At 50.4% G+C, this 10,932-nt stretch overlaps 2 long non-coding RNA genes across 2 annotated transcripts; both read right to left on the minus strand.

Moving 5' to 3' along the window:
* Positions 1-2,359: 2,359 nt before the first annotated feature.
* LOC137417221 (uncharacterized) lies at positions 2,360-2,623 on the minus strand. Its single transcript, XR_010982398.2, has 2 exons — positions 2,509-2,623; positions 2,360-2,401 (listed from the first exon to the last, which is right to left on the minus strand). It is a non-coding gene; the product is annotated as an uncharacterized LOC137417221 (long non-coding RNA).
* Positions 2,624-6,903: 4,280 nt separating this feature from the next.
* LOC144889860 (uncharacterized) lies at positions 6,904-7,155 on the minus strand. The gene is made up of 2 exons (XR_013622122.1): positions 7,053-7,155; positions 6,904-6,945 (listed from the first exon to the last, which is right to left on the minus strand). It is a non-coding gene; the product is annotated as an uncharacterized LOC144889860 (long non-coding RNA).
* Between the last annotated feature and the right edge of the window lie 3,777 nt (positions 7,156-10,932).

The following is a 10,932-nucleotide window of genomic DNA, read 5'->3' on the forward strand; positions in this document are numbered from 1 at the left end:
CGAACCATACCTCGGCCTGAGCTTCCCAAAACTCAGGGAGCTTCACCGCGACCGCGTTGTTTGACATGGCGCGTTCTGTTGGTCAGCGGCGGCTGAACCAGCGTCGAGGTCACCAGTGAAGTGCGGTGCTATGCGCACGACTTGTTTGCCAAGAAGATAAGCAATAACGCGGGTAACCAAAAAGAGTCTTTATTCCAAAGCTCAACGATAGCACTGACTTGCTCGGGGCTGCGCGCCCCGTGTATATCCCGAGGCCACGCGGGTTGTTGGGTTGTTGGTTGTTCACCACCCTCGGTCATGGCCGACACCCTCTTGGTGCGCGGAATGATGTCACCGCGCCAGCGAGCCATCGTGTCCGCCACAGCGTGGTCGTTCTTTCCAAGTTGTGGTTGTTGTTTTCAAGGCATGGTCGTTGTTTTCAAGGTGTGGTCATTGTTTTCAAGGCTTGGTCGTTGTTTTGAAGGCAGCGTAGTTCTTTCCAAGGCGTGGTCGTCTTTACAAGGTGGCATCATTGTTTTGAAGGCAGCGTAGTTCTTTCCAAGGCGTGGTCGTCTTTACAAGGTGGCATCATTGTTTTGAAGGCGTGGTTATTCTTTCCAAGGCGTCGTCATTGTTTTGAAGGCGGCGTAGTTCTTTCCAAGGCGTGGTCGTTCTTTACAAGGTGTCGTCGTTGTTTCCAAGGCGCTCATTCTTTCCAAAGCGTGGTCGTTCTTTCCAAGGCATGGTCGTTGTTTTCAAGGCATGTTCATTCTTTTGAAGGCGGGGTCGTTCTTTCCAAGTTGTGGTTGTTGTTTTCAAGGTGTGGTCGTTGTTTTCAAGGTGTGGTCGTTGTTTTCAAGGCATGGTCGTTGTTTTCAAGGCATGGTCGTTGTTTTCAAGGCATGGTCGTTGTTTTCAAGGCGTGGTCATTGTTTTGAAGGCATAGGCGTGCTTTTCAAGGCATGGTCGTTGTTTTCAAGGCATGGTCATTGTTTTCAAGGCGTGGTCGTTGTTTTCAAGGCGTGGTCATTGTTTTGAAGGCGTGGTCGTTCTTTACAATGCGTGGTCGTTCTTTACAATGCGTGGTCGTTCTTTACAAGGTGTCATCGTTGTTTTGAAGTTGTGGTCATTGTTTTCAAGGTGTCGTCATTGTTTTGAAGGCGTGGTCGTTCTTTCCAAGTTGTGGTCATGGCTTTCAAGGCGTGGTCGTTCTTTCCAAGGTGTGGTCGTTCTTTCCAAGGCGTGGTCGTTCTTTTCAAGGCTTGGTCATTGCTTTGAAGGCGGCGTACTTCTTTCCAAGGCGTGGTCGTTCTTTACAAGGTGTCATCATTGTTTTGAAGGCGTAGTCGGTCTTTCCAAGTTGTGGTCGTGGCTTTCAAGGCATCATCATTCTTTCCAAGGTGTGGTCGTTCTTTCCAAGGTGTGGTCGTTCTTTTCAAAGCTTGGTCGTTGTTTTTAAGGCGTGGTCGTTTTTTTCAAGGCGTCGTCATTGTTTTGAAGTTGTAGTCATTGTTTTCAAGGTGTTGTCATTGTTTTGAAGGCGTGGTCGTTCTTTCCAAGTTGTGGTCGTGGCTTTCAAGGCGTGGTCGTTCTTTCCAAGGTATGTTCATTGTTTTGAAGGTGTCATCGTTGTTTTCAAGGCGTGGTCATTGTTTTGAAGGCGTGGTCGTTGTTTTCAAGGTGTGGTCGTTATTTTCAAGGCGTCGTGATTGTTTTCAAGGCGTGGTCGTTGTTTTCAAGGCGCGGTCATCGTTGCCAAGGCGTGGTCATTGTTTTCAAGGCACGGTCGTTCTTTTCAAACATGGTTGTTGTTTTGAAGGCGTGGTCGTTGTTTTCAAGGCGTGGTGGTTTTTTTCAAGGCGTAGTCGTTGTTTTCATGGCATGGCAATGGTATGTTTAAACTTTTTGGTTCACGAGTTATCAAGTGACCACTATATTCGTCATGTGTGTGCGTCTGGCTGTGTGTGCGTCTGGCTGTGTGTGTGTCTGTCTGTCTGCAGCATAACTACCTGATGATATCATCCGATCTTGATGAAACTTGGGTGGGAGGTTGATATCATGATCTAGTTGGGTCCTGCCTAGAGTGGGCGAATTGCGCCTATTGTGGACGGAGCCACGCCCGAAAAGATGTCTTTTTAGGGGGTAATCAACTTCAAGCTACATCTTCTCCGAGGGGGTTGGTGGAATCTTATAGGGGTTTCGATATTTGGTTAGGCCAATGTCATGTATCTCGCCCCACGGAGCTCGTTTTTTCATTTTCATTTTTTTTCTCTTTTTTTATTTCTTTTTTTTTCATTTCATTTTCACCGAATTTTCGGTATTGTGTATCTAACTAACCTCATAAATGATTGTTGTGAAAATCAACCAGATCCACAACTCGTCCCATAGATAGGTTTAATTTCAATTAGATCGTAACATCATCCTGTAAAATACACCATGCAACATATATGTCAGGATCAAGGCATCATATGAGAAAGATTGGATATATCAGTCAATGCAAGCAAGCCTAGAATATAAGTGGGTACGTACCATTCAATTCTACATGTCATTGTATAAAGTCGCAGGAGTGGCCTCGAGTCGCGGACGTCCCGAGGTCTTATAGACACCGCCCAGTGGTTTAAGTGAGCGTCACACCTGTGTTCAACTTACATTTTCACCACATTCTCCCCGCCGTTAGAACTATGCTGCCACTAGGCAGGAAGCGAGCGCGCGTCAGCATTAATAGGTAGAGGAAGTCATCATATCATTATTAGGGTGTCAAAGAAATATCCCTATTGATTCTTGTCTTTGCGCCATTGTGTTATGTTTCGCACACCGTCAAAGCGTCTTCAGGGCTTCCTGGAAAGCGCTATACGAAACAAATCCATTTTCAGTAGTACAGGTCAGTCGGTCCATCCGTAGAGGTCAGTGTGGCGAATTACCCTGCCAGCACAGGTTCGGAAACTACCGGGTACGTCGCCCCCAAATCCGGAGTCCCCTGCTTCGGAGTAGCCGCTGGAGGCAGGTGTCGGAGGGGCACCTCAGTGCCCTCACCGCTTCAGGCAGGGGTGTATCAGGCGAAGGGAGGGACGGCAGATGTTCTCTAGGCGCACTCATAGCCTGGTTAGCAAACATGTCCGATACTGGCAGACGATGAGCCTGTGGGTCACAATAGGCTAGTCTCACAGGCCTATGTGCTGGATAAGGTGTACCTTTGCGATATGCAACTCATTACATAAGGTGTACCTTGTCGAAGAGCGAATGTCCATTCGTCGCAATGCAACGCATTTCAGGCAGATGTGCCGATGTGGAAGATGTGTAAATCAGTAAGCCTCTTTACAGTAAGCTGTAACAGTAAGTAAGATTACATGACAGGAGGCCATGACAGTGTAAGTCAATTACAGTAAGTCTGTACCGGCCTAGGAGTTGTAACAGTAAGTAAGATTACATGACAGGAGGCCACTACAGTAAGTCCATTACAGTAGGTCTGTACCTGCCTTGGCTCCCAAGGGTACATGGTCGATCCACATTAGATCCATGTCATGGAATTGTCATGGAATGGGTACATGGTCGATCCACATTAGATCCATGTCATGGAATTGTCATGGAATGCGCATGCCGAGGGAGAGAACCGACGAGAGCCATAACGAGAGTTACGCGATACCCCGGAGTCCCCCTGTTTTGAAGTCATGAGACTCGAGCGCTCTCTGACGGCAGCGCGTACGAATTCCAAGGTCCGGCAAATAGGTTCAAGCAAAACGTTCGCCACGAGTGCCCTCCGTAGGCTGCCCGAACGACTGGCATGGCAGTTACGACCGAAATGCGCCTTCCCAGCGAAGCGCGCAGAATCTCCCGACCTGCAGCACAGCGCGCAGAGGATCGGTGAAGATTGGCTATACCGGCTACCGTCCCGGAGGGATTGTCCCGGAGAGAAAACGTCGAGATCGAGAAATGGAAATCGTCCCGGATGGATCGACATCCAAGAGAACGGCCCGGAAGGATGGATCGACATCCAAGAGGATGGCCCAGATGGATGGATCGACATCCAAGAGGATGGCCCAGATGGATGGATCGACATCCAAGAGGATGGCCTGGATGGATGGATCGACAGCCAAGAGGACCGGATGGATCGACATCCAAAAGAACGGCCCGGATGGATGGATCGACATCCAAGAGGATGGCCCAGATGGATGGATCGACATCCAAGAGGATGGCCTGGATGGATGGATCGACATCCAAGAGGATGGCCTAGATGGATGGATCATCATCCACCCTCTCACTCATCCATCCCCCCCCCCCCCCCTGTCGTGAAGTGTGAGATAACAGCCGCGCATCGCGCACCGAAGTCGAGCGACCTTCACAGTCTGGGTCAGAGGGAACGCAATCAGGCAGCGGCCGGGCGAGGCGTCTCGCAGTCTCGAAATGTGTGGAGGCGAGCCAGGAGACCTGTCCTAGAAGCAACAAGCCCAGAGTCAAGGGCGATCCGGCGGGCCGGTGCCCACGTGGCTTGCTCAGGAGACGAGGGAGTCGGGCGCAACGCTCAATGTCGCCGTGTCATGGGGTCACCGTGCACCCCCAAGTGTCCTAGAAGCAACAAGCCCAGAGTCAAGGGCGATCCGGCGGGCCGGTGCCCACGTGGCTTGCTCAGGAGATGAGGGAGTCGGGCGCAATGCTCAATGTCACCGTGTCATGGGGTCACCGTGCACCCCCAAATGCCCCGTGCCTTATCGATTAACGGCATAAGTCCGCGATGTTGGCTAGTCGCCCTCGAAGGCCGCCACATTATGACACGCACTTTCGGGCAGGGGCGGTCAGATTGAGTATTTCGATGCTATCGATTTCTGCTATCTGTAGAGGTACCCAGGTAGACGAACTCTGATGACGCAAGCGCGGGAAACAGTTAAATCGGGATCGATCCGGCGCGGTGCTGTAAAGCAAACGCGTGATTTAGTCGATGACGTCATCAATTGGTTCGGGCGCGTGCGGGCGGGTTTGACGGCGAGTTCCAGCTGAGCGGTATCCCCAGACGGAGTAAAGTAGCACTCCGAAATCTAAAGTCTCGCGTCCATTGGGCAGCAGCATTCGAGCGGGCTCGAGATCGGTGTATGGAATACGAACCCGGCCGACGAGCGAGAAGTATTATCTAGGGCGCACCGCGTACGAGGGAAACCGAAAGTTGAGCTCGGCCCGTTGAATCAGTGCGGCTTCGCCGAGTCGAGAGGGCGAGCACGCCGAGTCGAGAGGGCGAGCATGCTTGGCAGCGATAGACTGCACGACCTGAAGTAGCGTCTCGTTTGTTTAGCTGTCGGGTCAGAGGATCGAATACATATCACGCCCTGAAGTAGCGTCTCGTGTGTTTAGCTTTCGGGTCAAAGGATCGAATACATATCACGCCCTGAAGTAGCGTCTCGTTTGTTTAGCTTTCGGGCCGTGTTTTGTCCGGAGTTTTAGACATAGTTAGTCATATAGAATACACATGGTATACGATACATGCCGGCATGCCGATACATGCCAAGCCGATACATGCCGATACGATAGTCATATAGAATACACATGGTATACGATCATCTATCATAAGCATAAGCCCGAGTGTCATGAAAGGCTATGAAGGTCCCGCTCGACGTCCTTAGAAACTCATCCGTGCTGCGACGAGTCCTCGCATGGTGCCAAGCGAGCCTCCATTGAGGCGATTCCGGGCAGCGGAGTTCGCCGGCCTCGTTGAGTAGCCACATGTAGGTGGGATTTCGATGAGCCGCGATCAGAATCGCCGGCCTCGCAGAGTGGTGCCCGCGAAGGGCACAGCGCGCGATTTGCGCGTAGGAGGCGATTCCACCGTGCAGCGATTGATCGGGTTGTGCCCGCGATGGGGCAGCGCGCGATTCGCGCGTAGGTGGGATTTCGACGAGCCGCGATCAGAATCGCCGGCCTCGCAGAGTGGTGCCCGCGAAGGGCGCAGTGCCCGAGCAGCCGGAGTGAGCCGGCCGTGTGAGGCACGGCGTGATTCCGACGAGCAGTGCGCGATTCGCGTGGAGGAGAAGCGAGTGGTCAGGGTGAGCCGGCCGTGTGAGGCACGGCGTGATTCCGACGAGCAGTGCGCGATTCGCGTGGAGGAGGTGGTTCCACCGAGAAGCGAGTGGTCAGGGTGAGCCGGCCGTGTGAGGCACGGCGTGATTCCGACGAGCAGTGCGCGATTCGCGTGGGGGAGGTGGTTCCACCGAGAAGCGAGTGGTCAGGGTGAGCCGGCCGTGTGAGGCACGGCGTGATCCCGACGAGCAGTGCGCGATCCGCGCGGAGGAGGCGATTCCACCGAGCAGCGAGTGGTCGGAGTGTGCCGGCCCCCGCGGAGGAGGCGATTCCACCGAGCAGCGAGAGGTCGGAGTGTGCCGGCCGTGTGGAGGCATGGCCGACATGGGAGTCGTGATCACTCGCGTGGGAATCTCATCTCGGGCCGAGGCACGCAAATCTTGGATGATTCTCTCGGACGGAGCCGTTAGCGTTTCGGGCAACCGAGGCTAGACTCGTACCTTCGGTGCCAAGTGGGTCCGTCGTGCCGACGGGGTTGCGGCCCAGGACATTTCCCAGTGGCCTCCTTCAGCAGGCGCCTTGCCGGAGTCCGTCATGCCTGCTCCGGCGTTCGGGCCTCAGGAGAGCAGTTTGCGTTTTGACGACGCGGTCCCGCAAAAGGCTTGCGAGGTCCTCATCGCATCCGGTCCTCTTGAGGCAGACCGGCGGCGAGAGTAGTCGGAGCTCCGTAGCTGGAGCTAGCTCGACGGGTCCTCCGCCGGTCATTCTTCTCCGTGGTGGGCCTCGCAGGAGCGCGGAGAATGTCGGGAACGCTCGTCTGTGATCTGCGTTCATCCGGCCATTGCAAGACTCGTGTCCCGCCATTTCCGAAGATCATAATTGAAATTAAGTGTTGTGAAAATCAACCAGATCCACAACTCGTCCCATAGATAGGTTTAATTTCAATTAGATCGTAACATCATCCTGTAAAATACACCATGCAACATATATGTCAGGATCAAGGCATCATATGAGAAAGATTGGATATATCAGTCAATGCAAGCAAGCCTAGAATATAAGTGGGTACGTACCATTCAATTCTACATGTCATTGTATAAAGTCGCAGGAGTGGCCTCGAGTCGCGGACGTCCCGAGGTCTTATAGACACCGCCCAGTGGTTTAAGTGAGCGTCACACCTGTGTTCAACTTACATTTTCACCACAATGATTATACATTATTTTCTATCTGATTTCAAGGTCATTAACCTTCGTTTTGACATTTCCGGGCCTGGCCTGTCTGGGCCTGTTTCAGTTATAGTCCGTCCTTTATCATTGAATACAAAATACAAAATAGAGAAGATTGTCATGGGGATCGCAAGGCTAACCCCCGCTCTAGCAGGGAAAATGGCCTTAAAATGCATGTTGTTGTGTTGTTGTTGTCTTTGTCATTGAATACCGCTCGCTTGTGAACCATCGTCGTCTCCTGCCTTGTAATGGTTTTTAAAGGCATTTCCAACTTGATAGGCATGCTGAGAAGGTGTGTTCAAAGGACTGAAGCATGTTCAAGTTCTCGTATTAGCCGAGGCGAAGTCGGGTCGTCGCTGAGGAGCATTCGGGGTGGGCCACTGGGCCAAGTAGCTTTCAGGGCGTGGACGTACTGCGTGCAAAGAAACATGATGAGCACCCATTCTGATTGGATAAAGGCAGGGTTCTGGACCCAAAGCCTTTTCTGGTCTTCATCAATGACCTCTCCGACTCTCTGGAAAATACGCTCTGCCTCTTTGCTGGTGACTCCACTGTCTGCCGGTCCATATCTCAACCCTCAGATCGGCAGGCAGCAGTCTCTTCACTCTCTGCAGACCTGGATTATATCACAGACTGGTCAAAAAAGTGGAACATGTCTTTCAATGCTGACAAATCTCACATTCTTACTATGTGTCTCCGAAAAGACCATATGGAAACCCTCCCATCTACTTTCTCAACAATCCTCTCGAAGAATTTCTGTCAGTCAAGCTTTTGGGTGTCACTATCTGCAATGATCTTTCCTGGGAAAACCACATTTCCAAGCTGGCCTCCAACACCAGTCGCCGGCTGGGCATTTTCCATTGTGTGAAGTCCTTCCTTGGCACACCTGAGCTCCTCACCACATACGAAGCTTTCATCCGCAGCTCAGTGGAATGCTGCTCTCCCCTCTGGGCTGGTGCACATGCCTCACACCCAGCTCGGCGTCATGCTGTAGAAACCAAAGCTTTCAGTCATTGGTTTTCAGAATCTTTCACCGATTCTGAGGGCCTTTCACTCGCTCACCGCAGGCAGATTGGTGGTATTTCTGTTTTCTACCGACTCCTCTCCGGCCTTGGTCCCCCAGCTCTGTATGTGCTGCATCCCCCAAATATTCCTTCAGGACATACAATATCTGCCAGCAACCTTCTTATGGTTAAACTGCCAAGCTCAAGACTCTCTGCTCACCTTCTCTCTTTCATTCCTCTTTTCTCCCATGTCTAGAACAAACTCTCATGCTCTCTTGAATCCCAATCCTCCCTCCAGGTCTTCAAAACAGCTGTTCACCATGTCGAAGAATAATGATCTCTACTACTGAACTCCAACTTAGAAACCTCTCAACCAGTTTACCCAAAGAAACTCAAACTTGATTCAGCAAGTCAATGTTTTATTGAAACTGTAGAGAGCTTGTTGCATAAAATAAACATACTAATTCAAGATAATAACGACGCGTCGTTCTGCCGGTCGTGGCTGGAGCTTTTACTCTCGATGACCAATCTTCTTCAGTTGAACAGTTCTTCCCAGTTTTCCTCTTCTCTCGGAGCCTCCTGATTAAATAGAACTGTGCTCCTCTTATGTCAGCACATTGGCATGCAGAGTTCAGCCCAAGGCCCATAGCCCCCAGACATCGAAGCGCCTGCAAGGCATCTGTTTCCTGTCCAGAAAGCCCTAAAGTCTCTTTCACAGCTGGTTATCGTTGGGATCTACGGACCACTTCATTATCCTTCCTGGAGAGGTCACTCTCCCATGACCTCGTCCGAGGAGGAATTCACCCAGCGCCTGGGTTTGTCACAGAGGTCACAGAGGTGACAGAAAGCCATTTCACAGATAGCGCATTTCCGTCTTGGTTCCATCTCCAAAAGCGTTACACACTGAGATCACATTCTGTCCCTAAATTACACTCTCTGACTAATGCCTCCACCTTTTGGCTTAAGTAAAACACTCGAGCCTGGTGTTCTCCATTTATGGGACAAAGGTTATTTAACAGATGCTGCCTTATCATCTAGGCTCCAAAGTTTTACCAGACTGCACAGTAAAGCATATTTTACACAAGATCACATTGAGATGTAATTTAGCAATATTAACAACTGTCAATATATATGAATATTTATTATTCCACAACCACCATCTCTTATCTTCTCCCATCCAAAACCTTGATCTTTTCTACCCCTGTTAATACACCCCAAATCCACCTCTTTCAATCTCCGACTTCATTTCTGAAATTCCTGGTGGTGTTCATTTGTTTTATACCGTGTGGCCCCTCTCCCTCACCCAGCCCTCTCCTCTCCCTTCCACAGATCTACCGACGTCAATGTTCCCTTCTGTTGTTGTTGTGCTTCCCTCTCTTTCCCCCTCTTGTCTCCCGCTCCCTTTATTATATGTCTTATGTGTCCGTCGATGTTTTTTTTGTGTTTAATGCGTTAGCTCTTACACGAGCCTCGTCTTTGGATACTAAAAAAGAATAGTTAGAGGTTGTCGACATGATGACATGTCAGATGTGAAACGTGTGCGACAATTAAATAAAGGCACCAACACTGGCGATTATAAGCATTACAAGGTATACAGGTATACAGCCATTCGTCGGTATGAGGATGCGCTATATTACCATTCATTGATATGAAGCTATATTGTACAGAAACCGACCTGTTCTGAAGTGAGGCATATCCTGAGCGAACAAAATGGCAGAATTAAGACCCCGAGCTGTGCTCGATGAATGCAAGCTCACCAAAGGTAAGCCTGTTTTTAGTTTCGTGTAAATTTTATTGTAAATGCTCTTCAAAGGTGGTGTTTTAACACACACAAACACCCAGTTTTCATTCATGCACTCCCTTTGGAGGTCGATAAGTGTGCATGCAAGTTTGGGGCTGTTCGGTTTCATGGTGTCAGTGTTGTGGAGGAGATACACACAAGCACTGACACACACACACACACACACACACACACACACACACACACACACACACACACACACACACACACACATTATTATTACTGACAGAGTAGCCGCTCTACAGGCGATCTTGCTTCTGGCGTGTAACTCATTTTTCTGCCATCGGATATTTTCTGCTGATACAACTACTTTGACTTCGATTTCCAGCTGCTTTCCTTTGGTAATATTGCTCTTGCTGATTTCTGTTCAACTTAGATGTGCTTGGTTTTTGAGGCATCTCAATTTTCCAGAAAAAAAACAAACATCAAACGTCACCCGAGCTAACACCCGGGCGAACAATACCCACAACCAACCCACACCCTCCTCTTTCCCCTCCCCTCCACCGTCCCCTCACAATCACCCATTAAGAATCACCATACCTAACAATACCCATTACAACTCCACACCCCTCCCCCCAAATCCACTTGACCCCAGAATCGCCCTTCAACCGTCACCCTAGCTAAGAATACCCCATGACCACCATACCCCACTTTTCCCCAATCCGCTCACAATCCCCCATCAGCCATAACCCTAGCTAACAACGACCCTAACCCCCCTCCCCCTTTACCATCCCCTCACAATCCCCCGTCAAATGTCACCTGAGCTAACAATACCCCACAACCACCCCACATGCAATACCCCTTCATCATCCCCAATCAGTATCGGAATCCAAGCTCGCAATGCTCCGTTTCTCTACGTACCGTTGCCGGCAGGATCACAGTGAGTTCACAATGTGACGTCACTGGCAATCTCGAAAATAGA

The sequence above is a fragment of the Myxine glutinosa genome, chromosome 1, assembly GCF_964187855.1.
Source record: "Myxine glutinosa chromosome 1, kmMyxGlut1.1, whole genome shotgun sequence".
Taxonomy (NCBI): Eukaryota; Metazoa; Chordata; class Myxini; order Myxiniformes; family Myxinidae; genus Myxine; species Myxine glutinosa.